The sequence below is a fragment of the Dipodomys ordii genome, unplaced genomic scaffold (assembly GCF_000151885.1).
Source record: "Dipodomys ordii isolate 6190 unplaced genomic scaffold, Dord_2.0 Scaffold46, whole genome shotgun sequence".
In the NCBI taxonomy this organism is placed as follows: domain Eukaryota; kingdom Metazoa; phylum Chordata; class Mammalia; order Rodentia; family Heteromyidae; genus Dipodomys; species Dipodomys ordii.
The window spans coordinates 6,641,101-6,651,518 of NW_012267262.1; positions in this window are offsets into that span (position 1 = coordinate 6,641,101).

Genomic DNA, 10,418 nt, shown 5'->3' on the forward strand with positions numbered 1-10,418 from the left:
TTGTCTTCAGGAACTACGATGGTATAATTTTAGTTCAAACCCAAAGATCTAAGAGACAAGTGAACCAATAAGTCCTAGTCCATGTTTGAAGACCTTGGAACCAGAAACAGGGAAGTCTGAGGGTAGAAGATAGATGTCCCAGATTAAGCAGAAAGCAAATTCGGGTTCCTTCTTTGCCATTCTATTTAGGTCTTTACTAGGTAGATTGATGATGTTCCCCCCCATTAGTGAGGGCTATCTTTTTTACCCAATTTGCTCTTCAGATGTTAATGTGTTGTAAAAACTTTGTCACTGACATCCAGAAACAGTATTTTCCAGCCATCTGAACATTCCTTAGCCCAGTTGTGTTGACACAAAATATTAAGCCATCACAATCATGAAGGGAAGCTGAGGATAAGAACTGCACAGCTGGCATACAGAGAAACTCAGTCACACTGGAGTAGGTCAGAGGATTATGGAAGAAGTCATCAAGAAAATAAAATTCACTAATGAGATCAAAAGATGGATAACACATGTTTACCTTTTATTGATGTGTTTGGGGACGAGTTGGTGATAGGTATATAGAAAACCAAGTGAATGGGGGAGAAATTAAGCAATTATTAATCCTAAAAAATAGTTGTATACTGAAGGAAATATAAAGATGCAAAGCAGATGCTGTCTTGTATCCTAAAAATAGAAGGATACAAGACAGATAAGGTACAACAAATCTATAGGAAGCAAGGAGGAGTGATAGGTGTCACTTTTTTATTATTTGCTTATAAACATTGTAACGTTATATAATTTTTTAAAAAGATACATACATTGTTTTAGGGTGTACGATGTTTCTCTGTACAATTCAGGCTAGCCTCAAACTTGTGATCCTCCTGTTTGAGCCTCATAAGTGCTGGGATTATAGGTGTGTCAGCCAAAAAGATTCATTTTGATAAAGTGAAAAAGAAAATATCTATCAAAATATTAAATATTTGATATATTTTATTTTGAAATGTATATCAGCCTCATGTTACAGCTTACACATTGGTTACAGGTTTTACTAAACAGGCATGAGACTGTAATGCACAACACTAATAAAACACTCCCTGAATGTTTCAAAGCAATACTGTAAGGTCTGCTCCTGGACGGCTAGCCGACTCCACCCTCCTCGCAGCAAAGTCTCCACCCAGTACCTGCATTACCTAGGCAACTGGGACACCTGGAAGAGGTCACATCTGCTTCTGCTGAGGTCACATCTGAATTTGATGTGGCCACACCTTTCTCCGCAGCCCTTACCCTAGATAAGGCCTAGCCCAGGCCCAGACACCCTCTCTCTGCTCTTTTCCAGCTCTTTCTCAGCTCTTCTCTTTCCCAGCTCCCTTCTCTTTCCTAGCTCTCTCTTTCCTACCTTTCCCAGATGCTCTCTTTTCTAGCTTTCTCTCTGTTCTAGCTCTTTTCTCCCTCTTTCCCAGCTCTCTCTCTTTCCCAGCTTTCCCAGCTCTTTCCCAGGCCTTTCCCCACCGCGTGGAAGACCAAGATGGCCTGGTGCCAGCCAGAACGATGAATAAACCTACCACTTACCTGAATACCACGTGCATGGTGCTGTTCTTACTCAGCTACCTCTTTTTAAAAACTAACAAAAACAAGTTTGAAAGCTTAGCCATTAGATGATAATTTTCATTTGTTAGCTTTATGAGCCTGGATTATTTGGTGTTTTACCTTTGTTGAACTGTGATTATCTCATGGGTTTGCCCTTTTTGATCAGCTACTCATCCTTGCCTGGTTCAAATCAACTGTGGCTGATGAAGTTGAAAAGATGGTGAACTTGCGCTTTGATAGACCTATGGGAGGCAGGAAGAACATCCCCTAATCTCTCATAGAGGACTAGGCATTGCAGGCAATGCACTTAGCATGTCTAGTATCATATATTGCACTTTTAGGGAAATGTTCCAAACTCCATAGGAATAGTTTCCCAATATTATGGTAAAAACAACAGACTAAATGTCAGGAGCTCTGGTTTGTAATATTGTGATAGTGTAATTTTGAGAATATCACTAATTACTGTAGACATGTTTCCTCATCTGCATATGAAAATTACTGGCTACATATTAGCATACATATTAATATAAACATGGTTCTTTAAATATAGATTCTATTGAATTTTATGGACTTTTTGGACATCAGATTCTTAGGGAAAAGGCTCTGGGAATCCACACTTTTTTTTTAATATTTAAAAAATGTGCTGGAGATTGAACTCGGTTCCTTGTTCATGCTAAACACATTAGAACACATCTGTCACAAGAACCTGCATTTGAGGTTTAAAAGATTATTTCTAGGGCCTTTTCAAAATAAAATTGTTTTCTTTATGAAATTGAAGAGACAAATTGTTGAGAATTACCACCATTATATTGAAAGAAACAATGTTTTTTTTCAGTTTTATAATTAATCTTAAATTATTTGAGGTAATAAAATCTTTCTGAGAAGAATATAAATATGATTCAAGTTAACTAACAATGAACTAACCATTGTCCTCTACATAGAAAATAGCAGAAATCTCTGATGTAAGGTCTCAAACCTTCCTCTCTAACTAATAAGTTCTATCAGAGTTGGGAGAGTCCTAGAGAGTACAATTGCTTCACTTTGCAGAAAATAGTGGAAAAGTCTTGGGTCTCAATGGAGGCAATTTTGAACTTGAATGAGCGAGAGCTGCTTTTTTGCTTTCATTGCCACTGCCAGATGATTAAATCACCTGACCTTCCAATCCAGAATTTTTCTTGCTGTGAAAGAGCTTCTTCCTATTACTTCCTGCCTTGGAGATGAAGGGGAACTTTAAAATTAGAATAGGAAGTTTGGGTCTACACAAATCTCAGTGAAAGCTAACTTATGCAAATTTAGGTTTTGTAAAGCAAATGAGAGTCCTAGGTAGAATGTCAGAGTATTTCTTAACCTAAGAAATTGCAAATACAGTGTACTGGGAGCATCATTAAAGAGAAAAAGGGCCTGGGTGAATAAGCTGGGGGAAGGAAATTGTCTAGGAAAGCTAAGAAAATGAAAATAATATAAGGAAGCAAGAGGTGGTCCTAGTTAAAGGTTTTGCTTTTTTATTACCTTGAACCACGTAATAGAACTAGTAGACATTACTATATAAAGTTGATAATTGTAACATATCACTGAAGAATAGACTCTTAAGTAATGGAATCTATTCAGGCATTTGACAATCCAATTAAAGGCTCAGCCCCCCCCTCTTTCTCTCTCTCTCTCTCTCTTTCCCCCCAACAGTTTCTATTATAGATATATAATATATATAATATGTATTATATATATATATTCCTCAGGAAACTAGAAGTTTGGATAAATAGCTTCCTTAATTTAAACGTGTATGATTGCAAAACAGCCTTCATTTTAAAATGAACTAAACAATATGCAAAAAAAAGCAGTTCATCTAATTCAACATAACATTAGGGGGAAATTTCTTCCAGAACACCTTTTAATGTTATCACACATCTCTGACCCAATATAAAGTCCTATCCTGCAGATCCAGAGATATAAAAGTAAATCCTGCTTCTTGTTAGGATGAGTTTTAGCTTGTACTAAAGTCTTGGAAGTTGACTTCTTCTTCTTCTTTTTTTTAATGTCAGTTGTTTCATCATCACTCCATAGTACATGTAAGGCACAGATTGATATATTTTTCTGGCATCTTTCTGACGCACCCTTGCCCTAAATAAATCTGTTTGCCAGGATCTGGTCGCTTAAATTAGCCATCTCAAACTCTTGGTGCTGCCAACACAGGCGATTGTGCCAATGTTCTCAGCAGCTCCTGGCACATGAACTGTTGCCTTTCCTTTGGCTTTCTATGAGTACCTGGGGCCATCGTACTTCCTTCACAAGATAGCAGCCTGGCATATGTGTCCTGAGAAAGAAGTTTGGATTGGTTGGACTCACTCTGGTTCTCACTAGGGGGTTGTGTCCTTCACAGTGTATTTTCAGCCACACAATGTATTGTTCAGAATTTGTCGTGCACATACTTGCAGATTGGCAGAGCCACCTGCCAGGGACGAGAACCTTTTAAGTTGTTGTCAAACGTCATAAAATATGTTCCGTGATTAATTTTTGTGGGCACAGACTGGTTTTTGCACAGAGTCCAATTCTTAGGATATGTCACAGTGACTAAATGGCACCGGCATGCTGAATGAATTTGGAATTTGTTTTGTCAAGTGTGGGAGCAGGCACACAGATGGGCTTTGATCCAGTGGTGCCGCTTGGAATTCTCATTATAGCAATGATGTCACTTGTCACGTGGAGTTGATGGTGGTGCTGCCAAATTATGAAAAAAAGCAAGGCAAATAAGAAAAGCCCACAGGCCACCAGAAAGGGCTTGATAGCACAAAGCTTTCATGATGAACTGACTTTTGCTTAAAGGGCATAGCTATTCCTTCAGAACAGAAAAGAAAATTTCTAACTTTAAGATGGATCCATATTACTACATTACAGAGAAGATAAAGTAGAGCTAATACTTTCTTGATTTTTAAATTAGACCATGAAAGAAAACTTTCAGTTGCAAGCAAGAACCATTTTCAATATCTAGCTAAGCCAAATGAAGTCATTTTGCCTTTGTAAGAAAAGCTTTGTCTACTCAAAACATCAAAAACCATGCTGGAATACGGAAAAATATAAATAAAACCTCACAATAGCAATAATATACAGAATATCCCTCACTATGTCTAACAAAAAAATCCACAAGTCTTTAAAAATGTATTCAGGATGCAGTTAAAGCAGTTTTTAGAGGGAAATTTATAGCAGTGACTGCTTATATTGAGAAAGAGGGAAGATCTCAAACTACCTGTTGTAAGATTGTTGAAAAAAGAACACATTATACCCAAACTAAATAGAAGGAATGAAACAGCAAAGGTTACAGCAGAAGTAAAATAAAATACCAACAACATAGAATAGGAAAAGAATAGAATAAAAATAAAAACAATAGAACAAATTTTGATTTCTGTGATTTTGATTTCATTTAGCCTTATAGGAACGAAAAGGCCCACAGATAATACTATGAAAATCTCTCTCCCCTCTCCTATATCTCCTTCCCTCCTCCCTCTCTTTGTGCCAACTGTCCTATCTCTACACATAAATTCACAAACTATGCATTGTATCTAACCTAATTTGTTATGCGCATATGTACATATATTCATTCCAGAGGCTCACCATGTAAATTTAACACTGAACTTCTCAAATATGACATAAACACTTGTATTTTTAAAGTATATATATATAGAGAGAGAGAATGCATATATATACATATATATGTATATATATATATATATGGCATGTAGCAGGCATTAAAATATTTTTGCATTCTAATGTATTAGTTAAGATCCAGTAAACCTGAATATAATCAAGAAAACCCAAAATAATGTGTAGTTGAAGTGAGAAAAATTCAGAGGTAGGCAACTTGGAAAAAATACAGTAACTCTACAGAGTCATTAAGAAGTCCAGTTTCTATCATTTTGTACCACTATCCATAGTCAAATTTACTCATGGCCTTGGATGTCTGAGGAGTTCTAGTGATTGCTCAAGAGTTGTACAAAAGAAAATAAGAGAAAAGAATTGCAGAAGGCTGAAAACTGCCCTTCCTAGCTGAGTTGACATTCCCCCTGCCCACCCCCCCAGGCCCCTCCCCCCACAACAGAGTCCCCTAGTGGACTTTGTTGAGACAGAGTTCACTATGTAGCTGAAGCTGGCCTGGAACTTGCTCTGTAACACAGTGTATCTTCTAGGCTCTTGATTCTCTTGTTGCAACCTCCACAAGTACCAGAATTATAGGCATATACCACCATGTGGCTGAGGGTTTACAACTTGTAAGCACCCTTCTCACATGTTCCATGAATATTTTGACCTTCATCTCAGTATCCAGAACTTAGTTACATGACTTCATCTACTACAAAGGAACTGGGAAATAAATGCAGGTATTTGCTTATTTATTTAGGTGTTAGAGATTGGACTCAGATCTGATGCACACTAAGTATACACTCTATCATTGCCCCTCAAAGGGTTTATTTTGAATGACACACTGCCAGTTATGAAATCTCAACTCTGTCCCCAAGGACAAAAAGGAGGAAATAACTATAGAAATAATTCTGTAGCAAGTTTTGTTATACCATGACGCCACTTCTAAAACTTGCCCCTAAAGCTAGTTCCTGGAGCATTGTAAGTCAATAAATTCATATCCTTCTTGGCATTCAACCTCTTAGTTTTGAGCTAATTAGACAAAAAGTGTTTACTACTCAGGTGCCATGGGAAAGAGAAGAATTGCTGAATGTGTTTCTGCCTTCAAGGAAATTTCTAACAATATGGGGGGTAGAAAAAAAGGTAAAGAAATAAAGCCCTGTAAAATAGAAGCAAAACAAAACAAGCAAATGAAAAGAATAAAAATGACACAGAATTCTACGTTATAAGCTTTATTATAGGAACCATTATATATTAAATTAAAACTCATGTATTCTGCAAACCAACTCCAACTAAATTAAAATCAACTACATTACTATGTTAACATAATCTGAGTCTGAAAGTTAGTACTCAACAGCAACAACAAAAAATTCCAGCTTGATAGGGTACCATTAGCACGTGGAAGATTAAGACAGGAGAATTGCAAGGTTGAGGTGAGCATGGGCTACTAAGGGAGAACCTATCTTAAAATAGCAGTAAGAACAACAAAACCACTACAGTATGAAAATTAAAACAAAAAAAATAAACCTTCTGATCTATTGTTCTTACTGTGTCTAGTAACTTCCAAGCAATAGATAATACCTGACAAGAGAATACATTTTTGGTCAGGAAAATGAACCCTTAGATATGTATCTTAATGTTTTTTTCTTTCATGCATGTGTTTCTAACACATTTATAAGATTATCTCTTTGTTGCTTTGTATGTCCCTCCCCCACAGTATAACCCCTGCTTTCACTATATTTGATGTCAGTATAACTTGTGGAGAAGTACAAGTTGTCATGTCCAAAACGAGCTTTACAACGTCGGTGCGGGGGGGGGGGGGGAAGGGGGGGGAAGGAGAAGGACTGGGATTGGGGGGGAGGGGGAAGGCTGGGAAGGGATGTGAAGGGTAAACAAAGGAGGAGGCTGCAATGCTTGGTAAGAAATGTATGCATTATCCTGCCCATGTAATTGTCACCCCTCTGTACAGTATCTTCACAAATAAAATAAATAAATAAATAAATAAACCCCAAAAAACAAATAACAGAGTAGCTGCCAGTTAGAGATCTATTAATATTTGTAGCTGCTGCCATGTACAGCTATTGTCTGCAGTGTGGCAACTACTTAAGGTGGTACTGGGCAGAGAATGTGTGAAATTATCCCAGTAGGTCATCTAATTGGGACCATCACTGTGATATGGGGGTAGCTGGAACAGCCATAAAGCAAGGATAACACAGAGAAGAAATAACATTGTGGTTGAACAAGCTCCTTCAGTCTGGTTTCTCCTCAAAGTAGTTTTTGCCGCTGTGAATTTTGAGCCAGGCCCTTAGCCTTTCTGAATCTCAGATTTCTCATTACAAGATGGAGGAAGTGACACAGAAATTCTTTGGGAATTAAAGATACATTTCATAACAGAATCACAGCACCTGTTTTTCTTCTAATCTGCGCAGGTCCTGCTCAGAGGCCATGGTATGGAAAAGAAACTGATGTGAATAAATCATGAACAGTGTTTTATCAAGTGAAAAAAAAAAAGAGAATACATTTTTGTTTTTTTCAATCTTTGAACTGACAGAGTCATCAAATAGGTAATTAAAAGAAAGCATGCCAAGACTATGGCCTTATCAACAGAATTTAGTAAGTATGTTCTAATTATGTACCACAGTAAGGCACTATGCTGGCCCTAGAGATACCAGTAAAACTCTTCTCAAGCAGTTCACAAGCCCAGTGGAAGAGGAGAGGCACACAGCAAACAAACAGAAATAAAATAAAGATGGTGCTGATGTTGCTTGAATCACTGCTGTTGTAGTTTTTTCTTTAAAAGCATTTAGTGACTAATAATTTGTCATTGGAAGTAACCAGAGAATACCACAGAGTAGTTCTCAACCAGAGGTGATTTGAAAACCCATAGTACAGGGGCAATATCTGGATCTATATCTCTATCTATCTATCTATCTATACATATATAGATAGAGGAAGATTTTAATAGTCAGGACTATGGATAGTGGCTGGGAATGAGGATGGTTATGTTCATCTAATAGAGGTCAAGAATGCTACTAAACATTTTACAATGCACAATATCAATCTTTACTACAAAGAATTATCCAGTGCAGAATGCTAGCAATGCTTAAATGAAGAAATCCTACTTTAGAAAGAAGGAAATGGTATCCATTGATGATTAGAATTTTCACAGAGGTTTCTTTGGAGTATAAGAATTTCGGAGCTAGACAGCTATGTGAACAAACAACAAAACACTACCTACAAAAGCCTGACATGGGATAAACTGGGATTGAGGAGGGTATGGAAATAAATAGGTTGTTTAACATTTAGGTTAAGGCAGCTTATGGTGGCTTCTGAATGCTTAGAATATATATATATATATATATGCTTAGATTATATATATATATATATATATATATATATATATAATTTTTGACCAGAGAAACTACTGAGGATTTAAAATTTTGAAGCAAATAGCTAGAACTATGTTTTAGAAGTATAACCAGAAGGAGAAGCTTTGTTTCTTAGTAGAGAGCAAAACATTTTTTTCTTTGAGAATAAGTCCCCTTTGTTTACATATTATTTGTTGTTGAATTGATAATTGTAAGGTACTAAAGCTATAGAAAAGAAAGGAGAAATTCTACATGGGACCAGATATGGTGCCATTATACCATGAAGTTGCTAAGTTCCATCATACTTAGGTCAAGGTGAGATGCAGTAAGGAAATGATAAAGCACAAGAGGATCACAAGGGAACAGTTCAGAGATTTGTATTGTCATCCTTCTACATGACCTCCAAATCAGTAATGACTACAAAAACCACATCATGTTTGTTATGTGTGGAGTTTCTCTGGAAAATGCCTATCTTTGAGCGATGGAGGATTAGGGGAGAAGGGTGGTGATGGTGAGGTAATAGTGGCAGATATAGGGCAAAGCATGTTGACCTTCTATAGCAACTCCATCTCTTCCTCCTTCCTTCTGTAGTGTATATTCCTCTCCTGTCATACATGTGACATGTGCTATGCTTGCTCTTGTTCTTCTTGCTACTCAGCATGCTTCTTTTATCTACCCTATGAACTTCTGTCTACCACTCCACACGTCCATTCTCACTGATCAGCCTTTGTCTTTACTGAAGTGTTTATTTTCCTCAGCTAGACAATATATACTTCAGAGGTTACTGCATTTTATTCATCTCTGACTCTCCAGCCAATAGCAAAGTGTCTAACATTATCCACACTCAGTGATCATTTATTGAGTAAATGAAAAAAAAGAGCATGGCTCTGGGCCTACACAGCCTCAGTCTGGCTATTGTTAAAAACTATTAGTTCTCTTCCTTGTTAATTTTATGTTTCAACCTTCATCTCCTAGCTTAAATATTTCCTTCCGATAGATGATATGCTATCAGGAAGGGAGGGGGAACTGTATTATGGCTTTAAGCCTTGCATGAATGGGCTAAGATGATGTTTTAATATGCTTTTTAGAGTACTTCCACGTTATTAATTTAACATTGACCTGCTTATTAAGATTCCATTATTAAGGAAACAATTATAAAAAATCATTAAGAACATTTCTACAGATCTTAGCCACTGACTCATCTCACTGGTTCTCAATGAACTTGACTTGAACTTCCTTTATTCAGAGTTTATCAGGTAAAATGTTATCTTTTCATTGTAATAAACACTTGTTCTTAGTCTGGTTTTTTTGTGTTTTTTTTAAAAATGGTTACTGTTAATGTGAAGAACATTCTCTATAGAAACCTCTGCATATGGGGAGAAATGCCCAGGTATTGTTTAAAGACTACTTTCTGTTAAAAATAATCTTAATTTTTATTATGTTTAAATAGTTGTGCAAGGGAATGTCAGATAAATCAGTTTATAAGTACAGGTATCTTGATTCATGCTATCCCTTCTATCATGTCTTCCATCTTTTACCAACCCACCCATAAACTCAAATTTCATGGTCTCATTTTCACATATGTATACTGAATATGACTATATTTACCCACTCTTCCTCTCTCCATTTGCTGAAGATTGCTTCCTAAAGCATCTTCTCCCATGCTGGTGTTAGGCAACATATCTAGCTCAGCAATCCATAAGAATTTCCTTTAAGTGGAACTACAAAGCATATGACTAAAAGCTATATTTAGAATGTAGGTATTTTGCTTGGTCAAATGGGGCTTGTTTTTTGTTCTTCATTCCTTTGAGTTTAAATAGGAAAACTGTAAACCATCCAGGCTTCTTTTTTTTT